The sequence below is a fragment of the Oxyura jamaicensis genome, chromosome 7 (assembly GCF_011077185.1).
Source record: "Oxyura jamaicensis isolate SHBP4307 breed ruddy duck chromosome 7, BPBGC_Ojam_1.0, whole genome shotgun sequence".
Taxonomy (NCBI): Eukaryota; Metazoa; Chordata; class Aves; order Anseriformes; family Anatidae; genus Oxyura; species Oxyura jamaicensis.
In genome coordinates this window covers 37,300,073-37,315,938 of record NC_048899.1, presented here as the reverse complement: position 1 = coordinate 37,315,938, position 15,866 = coordinate 37,300,073, and the positions used below count along the sequence as shown (strand labels likewise).

At 42.9% G+C, this 15,866-nt stretch overlaps 1 long non-coding RNA gene across 1 annotated transcript; it reads left to right on the top strand.

Annotated features, from left to right (window-relative positions):
• The first annotated feature begins 475 nt into the window (after window positions 1-475).
• On the top strand, window positions 476-15,334 carry LOC118170268. Its single transcript, XR_004752611.1, has 5 exons — window positions 476-1,202; window positions 3,356-3,465; window positions 5,992-6,123; window positions 9,267-9,372; window positions 14,664-15,334. It is a non-coding gene; the product is annotated as an uncharacterized LOC118170268 (long non-coding RNA).
• Window positions 15,335-15,866: the final 532 nt, after the last annotated feature.

Sequence of the window (15,866 nt, the reverse complement as noted above, 5' to 3'; positions counted from 1 at the left end):
GGGCAGAGAGGAGGAGGGAGGAGGAGGGAGATGGCGGCCGGCGCGGTGCGCGCGCAGCCGGGGGCGGCGGGAGGCGGCGCTGACGGGACGGGACGGGACGGGACGGGGCATGAGGGGAGCCCAGGGAGTTTGAGGGGAGCCGGCACCGGGGGCTGCCTTCCCTCCCTCTCTCCTTCCCCGCCCGCATCGCAGGGCTGCGGCTCCTCGCCTCACGTCCTCGCCTCAGGAGGCAGCCCCGCTCCCGCGGCACTTCTCCTCAGGGGAGGGGGCACCCCGCTCGCACAGAGCTTCACAAATCTAGGGTTTTACCTCTAAACGTAGAGTGCTTTTTATTTATTTATTTATTTATTAAACTTCAAGAGGAGCGCCTGCCTGAGAGTGGCGATCGGCTGCCTCAGGCTGCCTGTGGCCCCTCAGCGCCTGCCCTGAGGCACCTGCCGGAGCTCGCCGGGTCGTGACCCCGCCGTGTGTGCCCGTTTTATATTTTCAGCTGAAATTATTCCCGCTCACCCGTTATTTGGGGATTAAAACGTGTTCCAGCACTAGAGGCAGCTGCCAGAGGGATTCTGTCAGGGTGACAGGCTGGCAGCCGAGGGGTGCCTCAGCGAGGGGCTCGGAGCGCCCTGCCTTGCCTCACGAAGAGCAGCACGGCTTGTAAGGCACCATCGCTCGCTGTTTAAGCACTCCGTGAATTACAGACACATGCTGCGTAAACGCCGTGGACTCAGTATTACAAACAGACACTTCAGAAACAAACTCACGCTTGTCCCGTTCTATTTTGTTTCCTTCGAGAGTGTTTTCCTGTATTACTCTGCATGGACTTAATCTTGAAGAGGGGCAGAAATTCCACTTCGTGCAAAGTAAGGAGCTTCTTTTGTATTAAAGACTTTTCTATAGGTCTGGAGTTACTCAGGGACAGCTCCATGTTTCGTGTTCAGTGATGCTCCTCTGCTGTAAAAGTGCCTTGCTCTCCTGTTTGGTTTGGCCCACTTTCAAAGCGTACTAAGCTGAACGAGCACGGCATCCAACTTTCAGAAGGGCGTCCTCAACTTGGAAAGAAGAGCTCCCCGTGTGGACAAAGACACAGTCCTCTAGCACCCCAGAGCTACCCACATCTACCCAATATATTGACTTCAGTCTGCAAAGCCCTTCATACTTCAAGTACCTCATCACTTCAGATTATCTTGACATCTTAAGCCCAGGTCAGCTGCTTTTTCTCATCTCCACCTCAGAGCTCTGCATTGCAGTTCATTTTTTAGTTACCTTACGCATTTGTTATTTGTGTAGTTTTATACAGTAAATGCAACTACTGGTTGTGATAAACACAATTTACAAAATGAATAATGAATTACATTGGAGGGAGGTGAAACAAGTGCAGTAATACACAGGAGGAAAAAAGAACCAACAATACGTTTATGTTCATGTCCCATGTACCCAAATTAGCATGGGAAAGAGATCTGGAAATTATATTAGCTACTCCAATGAAAGCATCAGGTTAATGTTCAGTTATGTAGTGAAAATATGAACAAATGAAGCTTCAAAATTATGAGAAAATGAACACACAGCAAAGCTGTGAGACACTACTAGACTGTGATGCACTTACTTGTAACTCCCTTAAATATTTATTGTTCCTAAAGATTCACAATTCTTGACACGGATTTGAATCAACACCCTTTTATGCAGAAGCATGTCATAAACCAGTTCAGAGAGCTAAGTACCAGTCTTGCTCGTAGTTGCCCATACTGTGTAGGAGATGCTTTAAGCAATGTTTCTCTTTGCACAGATAGTTAAAAGTTGTATAGTTTGTAGCTTAAAATTTGTAGTTCAGCACTGTTTTGGAAGTGAACAAACTTCTGACGCCCAAAGTTGACTTCCATCACTGATTCACCAGTGGTCGGTAGCGGCAGATGATTGCCATTTTCCAAAGAGTAATTGCAGTGCACTTCTGCAAGAGCTTTGGATTCCGAGTCTTACTCTGCAGTGTCAATCTGGAGATTGTAAATGAAATCAATCCGTGGGCTCTTCCTGAGCTGGAAACAGTGCATCTTATGCATTCCCTCAGCCCTCTAGAACAATCGGGTCCCAAAAAGCTGTGTCTGAGAAACTGAAAGTTGAGATAAGGATAGTGGTGTTAACTGTCTCATCTAGACAAAGGTGGTGGCAAAGGGAGCACCGCAGCTCTCGGAAGCCCAGGAGCTACGTTAGCAGTTTGATGAGTGATCTAGTGAAAGGATGAGAATTCCATGACTGTTCCCCCACCAGGCAACAGCCTGCAATTGTCTTAATTATCAGCTGCTAAACTGGGTGCCTAGAGAAAGTGCTAAACTGAATTCAACCTCACCTGCCAAGACCCATCTTCACAAGTTAGCTCAGGCATTTAAAATTGTGCCCAACTGTGTGCTTCCCCTCCAGTAGCTGACAAACAGCAGATAAGAGGCATGAATGTCACACTAAGCAAATAAAATGCAGTTTCAGCTCATGGTCCATGATTTTTTCTGTATGAATACCATTGCATAGATTCTCTTACAGCCCTGCTGTACAGATAAAGTATTTTAAAATGTTAGGTTAGCTGCATGGAACAGGCAGTTCTTCCTGAAGTAGTTCCTCCAGAAGCTAAAAGACAAGAAGGGCTTTCCTCTTTCTGCTTCCCTCCTACCAAGAAGGAGGCGTTTTACACTGCCATAAGATTTTTTAAAGTTATTTTTATTTTTCAGTTAGCACAACTGAACAATAGACACGAACAACCTTTTTCCTTTGTGTGCATGTTTCGTTCTTTTCCACTGCTTAAACCAAAAGAACAGAAATGCAGCACACTTACCCTCAAGGCGGCTCTTAGTCCTAAACTCATCCCATTATTTTATTTCCACAAGCAATGCAATTTTTTTAGAATTATGCCCTGTAGTGTGCTGAGGGTTTTTCTTTATGCAGTCCAAAAAGCCATTACACAGAGCTGAACATGAGTAGAACTAAAGTTTCAACTTATATTAATACTTTTTATAGCTTAGCTTTAAGCCAGAACCATACATCTTTTCAGTACGTACTCAGTTCATACATCCTGTAAATTATTACAGGTTTTCTGAAGAATTCCAGCTGTTGTGAGCTGCACCTGACCTCTAGGTAACTTACTTTTGATGCACAAATAAAGAAAACAACATTTCAAACAAAATTATTTGTTCAGTAGTTGAATTCTGGTGATTGAATATACGCGCTTGCATGCTGGATGGACCAAAAATACCCAAATTTCACATGAGCACATATATCAATGTAAATCTGTTAGAGTTAGGGTGAAAAAGAACTAATGGTCTGGCTCAGAGCAAGTATCGTAATGTTTTTTCTAACCACTTGTGTATTTCAGATTTCCCAGACGTTTGGTCTGTATGACAGAAGATAACATTTGCTTATAAGAATACTGCTAACATTGCAACAGACAATAGGTTATAATGGCACAGAACGTCCAGGATACAGGTAGGAGATGGAAGGAAGAGCATATAGCGTAACTTAGATACAGGCTTTATCAGCTCTAACACAGCGTGCTCTTGCTTTTGCTTCTGTTTCTTCGTAAGGACACCTAGCACAAGGAGTGCTTGTTCACAGCATCACCACCTAAAGATTGGGTTGTTTCTGGTCAGCTTTTTGCAAGTTTTTGCTGTTTCTTTTCTTTGCTAGCAATATACCTCTCACATCATGAGTCTTACGCTGAGCAGAAACATTATTTATGGATGATCACGTCAAGAACTCTCAGTGTACATTATTGCAGTATAACATCATGAGCATGTCATGGTTATTTATTTTGTGTGTTGTTTCCCTATAAGTACAAGAAGTATTAAAAAAAAAAGTATGGACAGTATAGAAACATGGATTTCAGCAGTGGTTAATGGCCTATGAGAAGGTCAGTGTTGAAATATAGCTAGAGTTTTAGGGAGCTGAAGACTTGGCTGTACATAAACAAAAATAACCCTCGGGATACAAAGTGTACAGGGGAATTGCCGTCTTCTGCAACATTCCAGATACACAGGGCACAAGGATTTGAAGACGTGATTATGAAAGTGATGCTGAGGAGTTGATGGTTCTGTGTTAACAAATATTTTGGAACTCACTGATATATCTGTTGCACACTCAGGATTCCTCCCTTGGTAGCAGCAGCAGCAGCCTAATTATAGAGTGTTTTGATCCCATGTTTAAGCAAAGCTTCACTAGAAGGGAACCGTGAAGTAGCCAGGAGGCTGGCTTAGTAACTTCAGCACAAGGAAAAGTGCTGAGCTTTCCAGGAGATATATGAATGGACTAGGGGAGTCTTTTTAAAGGTTATGAAGTCCTTCTTTCTCCCTGTGTCTGAGAACTCCTATTGAAGTGAAAGGAACCTCTGTCCTATTCATTTCAAAGGGGGTTTTGTCAGGAAAAAGAGCTTGATCAAAGTAGCTACTAAGCATTCTTAGTGGCTAATGTTCAGAGTTAAATGTATCAGCTGTTCCAAACTATTTCTATTTCAAATTATTCAAAGGGTTTAAGGGACTGTCTCCCTGCATTTTCCTCTTTAAGGTCACCAAAACCAATCAGCCAAAACCTGGGATCTAGTACAAAATAGCTTCTTGGGAGATTTAAAACACTGAAGGAAAATTAAAAGGTTGAAAATTAAGTTAAAATCTTGAGGCTAACAGCAATGGCCACTGCATAAAACTAAATAAAAAGGCGGCTATGAAAATAGCTTATTCCCAGAATTATAGCAGGAAGGTAAAACGATGAAAGATTCTTGAGCTAGGAAGCAGCAGGAAGCTTCTGATTTAGGAGTCCTGTACCAAAAATATATATGTCAAAAAATACATCTAAAAGGAAAATATGCTCTGAGTCTGAAGATTAACAAAGGCGTTGGGAGAGGTCACCAATTCTTTGAAGGAACCTGGTGCAGTTGCTTCCTCCTGTAATTCCATCTTGGATTCTTAGTCAAAACATGAATCTGCTCTTGACTGTGATTGCGCTCTTTTATGGCACAACTTGACAAGTAAGTTAACAACAACACAACCATGAAACCAGATGGATTTGTCTTGGAATTATCCTCCATAAACCTGCACATTTATATGACACGCTGCTTTCATATCTGACACAGACTACATAAAAGAACTCATTTGCCCAACAGATATCAATCTCTAAGGTTGCAAAAGCTTTTGTTTAAGAAAGGTCTTTCCTCAGTGCTTATAAAGACATTAAGTTTTACCTCGTAGGCTGAAGTTTGTTCTTCATGCTTACGTGTTTATCTTCATGTCTGTCACACCATGTTAGCATTTACGCTGAGTATGTGCAGATCAGCCAGTAAAGCCATTAGCCACCCTTAACAGCACAGCTCAGAAACACAGCAATCTAAGACTGGTTTTTAAAACAGGCAGCGATAGAATACGAAGCAAAACTGGTGATATTGAAAACAAAGTGGTGTTCTGAAGCAGCTTTACTGTTACACTCTTATCGCCAAAGAGCATGTAATAAGGAAATTCATAGCTCAAGTATGCTACATGTATTTGTGTTACAGAAATCACCAGGTCTTAAGATAAACCCACTGAAAACAGTAAGCATTAAAAAGACTGTCAAAACACTTTCAACATATTTGACATCATTTGACACTGAAAAATGATCAGCAATGAGTGAATCCGAGCTTCTTTTAATATTTGACGCACAAGACTGAACAGGAGATTCCAGTGCAGCGTCATCGACATCACAGGGTGTAATCGTGCAGATATTGCAGAGAAAGTGTGAGGTGCGATCACTGAAGTCAGCCGGAGCAGTCACTCCCAGGTAGCGTGGCAGCCTGGCTCGTGGCTTGGCAGTGACAGCTTCGTCTCTGCCATCAAGTGCTGTATATGAAAGCGAACGGGAGGAGACAGTGCCAAAGAGCATAAGTACCAAACCCCTCCTGTACATGAGAAAATCCCAGCACAGATTTTTATTACTTCCCTTAAGACAAACATCTGCTCTTTTCCAGTCTCTCCCCTTCCCCCTCAGCACAAGACCGAGGAAGCCCCTCAGCGCTAAACAGAACCAGATGATGGACGGAGCGGTGCGGCTGTTTTCTTCCTGGTCACTGCACGGCAGCGCAGCTTTCCTTGCCAACGAGGCACGTGTTGTGTGATTCAGGTAAATGCTGCACTTCGACTTGTTTTTACCACCTGGAGAAAGCAACTTTACAACGCAGCGACTAGGGAAGAGGAAGCCAAGGGTTATGACCAGAACTAGGAAATTGCTGTTATAATTGGTGCGTAATAAGTATTGTATTTACACCACTAAGTTTTTGAGAATAACAGTAGGCCTTAAAAAGAGAGACAATTTCTCAACTGTCAACTAGAAAAATCTAGCAGAAAAAAAAACTTGAAAAGCAAGCTTACAGATATACGCAGATTTATCCCAATGTCTCACAACCTGTAGGCAAATACAAGAATTTGGAGGGGGGGGGGTTAAAAAAACTAATGTGTTTTGATGAGCTAGGAGTTCCCCAACTTGTGTTTAAATTTTTTAAAAATCAAACCCATTCTGCCACTTCGCAGGTACATCAATGATTTTGTTCGGCCTGCCAAAAAAACTAAGAATAATGGAACATTAAAAACTTAAGATTTTTATTCTGACTTCCGAACCCAGAGCTGAAGGAACTTTCCTAAAGGGGAACCTATGAAAATCTCTGCCCCAGCAGTACCCAGGGTGCTCCCTTTCCTCTTAGAAACTTCATCATTCTGCTGAATTTTAGCATAAGGGCAGAAGTGGGTCTGCTTTCTAAAAATATATTTGCCAGCATCTGTAAAAGTAAGAAACCAGGAAATATATGAAGCATAAATACTCCAAAAGCCACATGCTTCCCCAAGACAATCTTGATAACTGCTGTCTTGTGGAATAGTGGCCCAGATAACGTAATTTTTCATGCTGATAAAAATGGCAGCATTTTTCCTGCCTGCCCAGTTGCGAGGCAGATCTGCTTTAGTTCAACCCTCTCTGGGAGAGGCACGTTGGAGGGCCAAGCGCAGTGAATTCAGGAGGCACGTGGTGGCTGGCAGCCCTGCTGGCACGGCAGGCAGGCCTCTCTGCAGAGCCCGACTGGGAGCCCAATGGAAGGGAGACACGGCGCCTTTGAGCAGGCGTGGGTACTGAGGTGCCCTGGCAGAAAGCCCCTGGTGTAACTGCAAGCAAAGCCGTACCTTCTCTACTCTGGCTTGATTTTCTTTATCTGCCTCTTTGCTTTTGGGTGTGCACACCATCAGATCTCAGTCTTCTTTTCCTTCTCAGGCTCTTGAGTCCTTCCCTAACCCCAGAAAAAGAAAACTCTACAGCTTCCCCACTGCTGGGCTAGCAGAGGGGTGGAAGGAGGTTGCCCTGTAGGTTGCACCAAGCTGGGTCTCATCAGCTGTCCCCAGCAGTGCAGGCTGCTCGTGCTCGCTATTGAGGCTTGCCAGGCTTGGGCAATAAAAGGATGGCACAACATCCTTTAACCAGTGCTTTCAAAAGGCCACTTTGTGAGAACGATTTCCTCTTCCTCTACTTTCGGGTATGATAGGCACTGTGCAGAAATAACACTGGTCTCCCGCTCCGCAGCAATTTCCCTGTCCCAAATCTCTGTTGTCAATTGTAGTGTGGAGGTGTTTCCCTCGGAGGAAAGCTGGCAGTTTTATCTGTCTGTGGCGCTCATCAGAGGGAAGTTTAATATCACTTGTATCAGAGTAGTGTCATTGTGTGTTCTGTACCTCCCCCACTTTTCTGGAAAATGGGACTGAAAGCAAGTAGAGAAAAACAAGTGTCTCTCAACAGCATCGCTATACACCAAGAGACAAAAATATTAGCTTGATTCCAAGAAAAGTGAAAAGGAAAATGAAAGTGTTACATTGACAATGAATAGTGCAGTGGCAGCTCTGTTTGTAGTATACTCTGCGCATAAATTCACAATAATGACAGAAAGTTTTTAGTCTTCTGTTGTAATATATGCAGTGAACAAACAGATTTAAAAGTGTTCAAGCTCCAATTTTCTGGAGTTCCTTGCAAAAAGAAGATTTTTAAACATAAAAAAGACCCTTTTATTATGCAGACCTAAGTCATCATAAACCTGATACAGTATTTCCTCCTCCAAATCACTGCTGATCGCTGCCTGTGACCGCTTTGGAAATATCTTGAGACATGTACAATAACATCTAGATAAACAGGCAGCCACTTTAGAAGACTTGCTTCCAGGGAAGTCACACATCTATACCTGCTATCGCTTCCTCAGCCACGAGCTGCACTCAGCTGAGCAATTTATTTGTGTTTAAGTGACTAATGATTCGGCATTGTTCCCTGAAAAGATGGGAGAAGTTTGCCTGTTGGCACATTCAGCTGCTTTCCTCTTGTTCTTTCGGAGCACAGTCGGTCTCTTCGGGAGAGCAGTGCACACCGTGTTTTGTTTGCAAAAGCTGAGGATGGAGTATCCTCAAAAAAGTCTGGAGTATCCACAGACTCCGCTGGGACAAAGCTGAGAAATCAAGAATGGGGAAGCGCGGTGCATATTACATCCACACACACTCTCACTGGATGAGTAATGCCAGTCACACCTCTGAGAGCTTTAGTTTCACGTTGAATTAAGCTTTAGAGGTTATTTTCATACAGCTGAGTCTAATTACGTGTTGCTCTAAGACTGAACATGAAGCTGGATGTGAGGAGCCTCCTTCTTGTGCCTGAGCTCAGGCTTGGTGTGCAGACAAAACTGTGCCTCCCCACCAAACTAATCTGACCCTCACTTAGATAAAGAGGAAAAACCGTTTGTCATAGATACTTTAAATATCAATTTGACTCTCTCATCGAGGAGGCTCAGGACTACCTAGGTCTCCTAAGGTAGCTCACAGCAGGACACGGCTCAGTGCCTTTACTCGCTCTGGTGAGCCTGAGCAGCAGTAACGCAGTGGCCACAGCAAGCAGGTACCTATGGCAAGGATGTAAATGCAGCTGTACCTTTATTCCTCTTAGATACCCGCAGACTGACATGTGGTAACTTTCGACATGTCAGCGCTACCTGATTTCAGCTGGGTGAGGACACTGCTTCCACCACAGCACTGCTTCTAGAGGGAAGAGGGCACACAACTAGCTTGTGTCCTGCACAGGTCATTGGTGTAGAGGGGGGATTTTCAGGGTGATTATCACCATCTGCAGGTTATTCTACTTAGTCTGTTAAGTAAACTATTCTTATTACCACTTATCAGTGTATGTAGCAAATTGTTTGGTAGGAACTAGTGGTATTTCTTTTCGTAAAACAATTCTTTTGTTTAAAGGGAAATGGTAGTGATGTACACATGGCAACCAACTGCCCAGGAGAGTCAGTATGTAGAGGACTGAGAGCAGCTGAAAATAGCTGAAAACAAGAAAAGAACAGAGGAGGTAAGTCATGTGGAACAACCTCTGAAGAGACACGCATTATTCAACAGTACTAGAAAAACAGTTGCAACCGTTTCACTTTCTGTCTGTTAGCCGACAGTGAAGCATGGTGACGCAATGCAAGACAAACAAACTTCTGGCAAGATTTGCTTTGTGCTACTGAAACTTTGAAGGCTTTAGTAACACTTGTGCAAAAGGAAAATCAAGGACTGTATTGATTGTAGGAAAATCAAGGGATGTTGCGGGCATGATGGGAATTTCTAAGCCTGACATCTGAATAATGCCCATGAAATCAAAAATCAGGCCACCAAGGGTTTCTGGCTACTCCAGGTATAGCAAAAATCTTGTAAGATGAAACAATGACTGGTTCTGTTATTGTTTCAGTATGTACATGAAGAGTGTCACCAGTTAATCCTGCATAGAAACAAAGGAGAATTACAGAAATGGAAGTTACTGCCATTACATAAAATGAAAAAAGAAAAAAAAAGGAAAAGAAAAAGGAGAGATACTGGAGTTTTAGTGTAAGTCTCCAGTTGAAAAACAATGCCTGTGCAATAGTTTAAATTTTAAAGAGCCCAAATTACTCCATTTCATTTTTTCCCAAGTATTCAGTGGTTGTTTGCTCATGAATTTCCTTGCACAGCTGTTCCTTAATTATAAACACATATTTTTGTGAGTTTTTCTTGAAGTCACAGGTTAATCCATTTGAGGAAAATGATCCATAAACCATAGGACTTGCAAGGAGTTGTAATCCAAACCTGTACAGATTGTTCAAAATACACTTTTAAACTACCAAGCTTCTTCATTTCAGTGAAATCACAATGCAGCATGGACTATACTGTCATTGATCAAAAAGAACAACAGGCCTAAGTTTGCTTTAAAAGCAAAATATAATGAAGCTAGAGATACCTTCTCCTCTTGCCTTAACTACTGAACAGTTTTCAATTACAATAACTACAATTGGAGATGTAAAGAAAGATTTCTTTCTAGTTAGTGTATCCACTCTTCTGAGATGCTCTCCACTCGGGGACTTGATCAACAGCAGGGAGTACTCAAAATGTAAATAATAATAAGTGCACACAAGGTATTGTCTACCCTTAGCTGCCCATTAAAACACAAACAAACAAACAAATAGAAGCCCATGACATTTGCTAATCCATTTCTTGTTATAGTCAATACTAAGCCAATAAAACTTTTATGTAGTGGCTGTAGCAGGAAAAAGGGTATTGCTGTCAAAGAGGGAAAATAAATGCACAGGTTTAGTCCAATAGCAATTTCTTTGTCTAAAGGTATTGCTTATTGAATGCGTAGCCTTCCAAAGTTATGAGGACATTAGCAAGATTTTCCTATAGGGTTTTGTCACTTTGAGGCAAAATATGGTACCATTATTTTATTGGCAAAGTCAAGAAAAAATAACCTGGAAAATAAAAGAAAACGGTTATTCTGAATTGCCATTAGCAGAATAAGTACCTACACAGCACTGTGTCAGTGGAAGAACAGTACAGAAACTACAGTTTGACCCTGAGGATCACCGAGGAGAAGGAGTAAGAATATTTATTCTCAGAATGGGGGATCATTATTGAAATTACTATATCTGACATCATATTTGATCTGAGTTGCATTGTGCCTGTGACCTCAAGAACCAGCAGTTCTCGGATGTGTCAGGAAAGTTGTCCTTCACTGCAGCACTTTTACAGGAACTCTGCAAGCCCCTTCTCATTGATCTAAATGGGTTTGCTGGTGTCTCACTTCTAGCAAAATTGACTGTGGCAGGAAACTTTGTATTTATGGACTTATAAGGAAGAATATTGAATGGATGTAGGTGCCAAATGGCTCAACTCTTCGGGCCATAAGTTATGTCCTAGGAAAAATATTGCAATGTGTAACCAGGAGCAGTGTGTCTCCACGGATATCCCAGTCAGCCTGTCGGTGTTAACTAATCATCTGCAAGGCTTGGACACCAACTTCATATTGTAATTCCCCTTTTCCTATTAGTCACAAAGCTAAATGTAGAAATAAGGGCAGCTAAGTCACAACTATGCTCCAGGTGAGGGAGATGTTGCCAGAGATACTGGTACGGTGGGACAGGATGAAATGCAGCTGGTGCCCAGGCTTCAGGAAATCAAATAGCTGCATTGTATTTAAGGCAGAATCCCTCTGCTACACTGAGCCGCCTGGTGCCCTGCCAGGAACAGCTGCTGAGCACCTACGTGGTCCCACTGATAGCCATGCCAGCTCCGTGTCTTCTCTTTTACAGAAACGGCATGGAAAATGGCACTTTTGGTTCTAAATCATTGTTAGACGTCCACCATGGAAGGAATTTTAGATGAAGTGGATGAAGTGTCCCAGAGAAGCTGGGAAATCTTTGTCACCAGAGATACTTAAAAACCCTGTGGATGAGGTTTTGAGCAACTTAAGCCAACTCTGCTTTGAGTTCACAGCAGATGACCTCCAGAAATCTCTTCCAACCCAAATGAGCTTGTGATCCTAAAAAGGAGGTACCAGGTTGACTCCATCACTCTGACGGGCTCTCCTGGCAGCTGGCTGATGGGGGCTGAGCAATGCTGGTGCTGCAGTTCCAAGCCCTTCCATGGCCGAAACGTGGGAAGCACAAGCAGTGGGAACATGGTTTCTAGTGCTCCTTACCAATACTGCGTGGGGCCGTGTTGCAATGCTCAAGAAAAGTTAGCTAGCCAGGCTCTCAGAGATTACCTGTATTTTACACTGACACGTGGGAACAGAGGGGATATGGCTATCAAAAGATCCTAAAAAGGAAACTTGAAAAAATAGGGATACACTTCTTGTCTTGAAGACACGATACGTGTTAGCATTACACTGAAGGCTGAAGCTTCCCCTTTTCCTCCAGCCCCCTAGTCCCTGCAAAACCAAACCCAGCCACCTCACAATTACATCTTCCTAGAGCAACAAATAAGAAACTTTTCAAAAGTGGCTCGGGTTGAATTCTCGGCCATGCCATCTTCAGGGATTGCGAACTGAAGCTCCTCGGTGTCAAACAGCTTGTACCGCGTGGCTCTGTGATGACTTTGCTACTTTTTTGTTCTTCCAGTTAGCAGGCCCACAACTAATGTCCAGTCTTTAGTTAGTTATTTTTCAGAGGCTTTAAAAGCAGTTTATTACCATGAAATCAACCATTAACTAATCAGCTGATAATGGAGACCCTGAGTTTCCTGGTTTTTCACTTGGCAAAAGTGATAATTGCAGTAAAAATCTTTTCACGCAGGTTTGGTATCAAACTTTCTGATACTTCTGATGCACAAAACCTTAGTTTTCCTCCCCAAAGAGCCGATAATATGGAACTTATCTAAGCTTGAACAGGATTTTACGACCTGTTTTTAACAAAAGGCTCCCTTAGGCCTCATTAGATTTTAATAGACGGAATCGTTTTAGGAAAGCTATGCAATAAGAACAAGATCTGAATGGAAAATACACATAAGAACCCAGACAAGCAAGTAATGTTAAACAAACTATGTAGGAGTGATCAGGAAGGCCTCCACTGTCCATGAACGCCGGTCTATTTACCTGTTGTACCAAGTAGTAGAAATGCAGTTGAGTTTGCCCCAGACCAGCCCATCGGCCTTACTCTCTGGTTACACACTACTTGCACACGCTTACCGTGCCAAGTGCAGTACTGCCGAAACAAAAAGAAAACAAACCACCTTCTCCTCAAAGAAACAGCCAAATGAAGGGAGTTCTTATTGTTTTAAGCTTTTCCCTTTTGTTTTCTGCCTCACTTCGCCTCATTTATATCTGTGGTTAACGAGTGGTGAGAACCCGGCGGAGTCACCGCTAAGGAGGCAGCCGTACGCGCTCCGCTCCCCAGGCTGTAGCCACCGGGGGGTTCTGTGAGCACAATTTCCCCTGGAGAGAAGGGGGCTTCCATCGTCCTGCAGCCACATTTACATTAGTTGACTTGTTTCGCCTTGATTTTTCTTGTGCTGCTGAGTTCCAGATTCGTGAGTTTTACTCCAACGTCCACTGTCTGTATGACCGACTCAAAAGGTTGCTAACACATCAGTGCCCTCGTGTCACCTGGAGCATGTTCTGAAAACATGCTAAACTGTGAAGTTTTGTTTCTGTTGTACACAGCTTGCTTTTCCCGATGGCGCCTGCTTAATGAAATGTTCTGTGCTTCTCTGATTACCAGTTTGAAAGGGAATAGACTCAACATACTACAGGACACCACAGAAATAAACCCTAGCTCTCAGTGCATTGCTGGGATTATTAATTTTCGATGAACAGCTCCTCAGGTGCTCATTCCACTGCGGGCAAAGGCTCTGTCATGCTTACCCAGCACTGTGACACTGCTTTTGTACTTCTCCAGCTCAGAAGGAGAGGGGAGCTGTTGTCTACCACAGCATCAGATTTGATGATACTGTTTCCAGCGGATCATGCTGCATTTTGAGGCATTGTGGTCCCCTTGGATTTATAAACACTACATGAAACATGATGTGGGCATCACTGAATCTCGTCTTTACAGCTGCTTATTATGCAGTGAAAATACCAGACCATGGTTGTACAAAACAGCTGGCATTTCCCGACTCAATGCCCTCCCAATATTTTTCCCTGTGAAACTCTTTTAAACACACCCTTAATCCATTAGAAAATAAACTTGTAGAATGAATTTCCACTTTGCTGTTTGTGCACTGTCCATGGAGGAGCCAGAGCCATGGATGGATGCCACAAAGCCCTACTTCTGCCTGCCGTGTGATTTACAGTCCGAACGTCACAACCTCAGTTCCTGTGCTTCCTTGCAGTAAAATTTCACAAGTGCTCTCTTCCGAGATAGGTATTTTTAGAAATGTTTTTGTTTGCATTATCTGCTTGATGTGTTTCTTTTTGAAATGGTGATTTCAGATCAATTCCTGTTATCCTGGGCAGACTGGCCCTGTCGATAAAAGGAGTCATTTGGTGACAGTTATAAAGATTCAGATATTTTCACAGGGACAGGAGCAAGCAACGTTAAAAAAAATCTTCAAGAAAGGTCAATCTGCTGTCAGCAGCAACAAAGCACAGGATGTGGGGATACGGAGAGTGCTCCTCTCCCTTTAGGTGTGGTTGGTGGCAGGCAGCCAAGCTGGCATCACCACACCCAGTGCAGATTTTTGTTACCAAACACTTCCAAAACAACAATTTTTCAAAGTAATTTAGAAATAGACTTGACAAAACACGTTTAATCTCAGGAATGTCCAGCAGTCCGTTGCGGTATGTTGCTACCAACATCTGCTCGGATTTTACTCCACTAAATTACCTCTCTCTCTGTTTTGCTCCTGAAGTTTGCTTTCGTTGGATGTGCGGGGACTTGTCTGAGCGTTGTTCTCACCTTCCCCCAGCACCGGGCTTCGCAGTCTCGCTGTGGCTCTGATGACTTCACTCTGCCGCAGCTCAGCGCGACAGCCGGCGCCTCGGTGCACTGGCAGGTGATGTAGCTGTGTGTAGAATGATATGGCAAAAAAAAAATGGCAAAGAGAAGGACTTGAATCTGCTAAGTTAGAAACAGCAGAGGATAGGCCGTGTTACTAGCAACTCGTGTTTTTCAGCAGTTAATTGCGTTCTAAAAGGATTCCTGTCTGAATCGGACAAGCTAAACTGGCGTGTTTTGGAGATAACGACTGCGCCTGCACCTTGGGAGGAATTTTCAGTTCTCTGCTTTTGCTTTGAGAAGTTTTCAATATAAATCTCAAATGTATAAATCGTCTCAAGTCTTCTAGCATGCAAATTTCTAGAACATATTAAAAATTAATCACCTTAAGCAAGTGCTTAATTTAAGCATGACATGTGATGCGCTGAGCAGCCATGACTAAGCCAACATATAGTTTGTTCTGCGGGACCAAAATTTGTTCCAGTGTGATTCATCAATGAGTAAGAATGATGCTATCTGGAGTTTTAATCTAAGTGCAGATTTGAATAATGACCTGGATTTTTGGAGGAGCAGCTAGCTAAGCAAGAAAAGGAAAAGAAGAAGAAGAAAAAAAAAAAAAACGATAAAGAATTCTGTGGTTGATATCACCACCTATTTTCAGCTCTGTGAGTCAGGGAGCTATCACATGGATTTGCACAGAAATATCAAAGCAAATCCCACTTCAAACCCACACCACTTCCCAATATATACCCTCACTCATCGATTCCAACAAACTGAGTTAACGTATGTTTGTCTGAAATAAAAGCAAGAGATCCGAACTACAGCAACAACTAACTACCTTCAGACAAAGACTTGTTTTGTGAAACTCCGAGGCTAATTTATAGCTGAACTGAGAAAAAATACGCACGCAACAAATGACGTTTGCTGAGATCAATAAGCAGAGTCTTTACAATGTGTGCAGAGATCAAGGGAGGCTGTTTTTTGGGGCAAAATTGGAAAAAAAAAAAAAAAAAAAAAAAAAGATTTCTAAAAAGACATAGGTAGTAACTTGTCCAAATATTCTTTAATAATAATGATTGAAAGAGCTACAGCTGTCATGAAAGAGCCGAAACCCAAG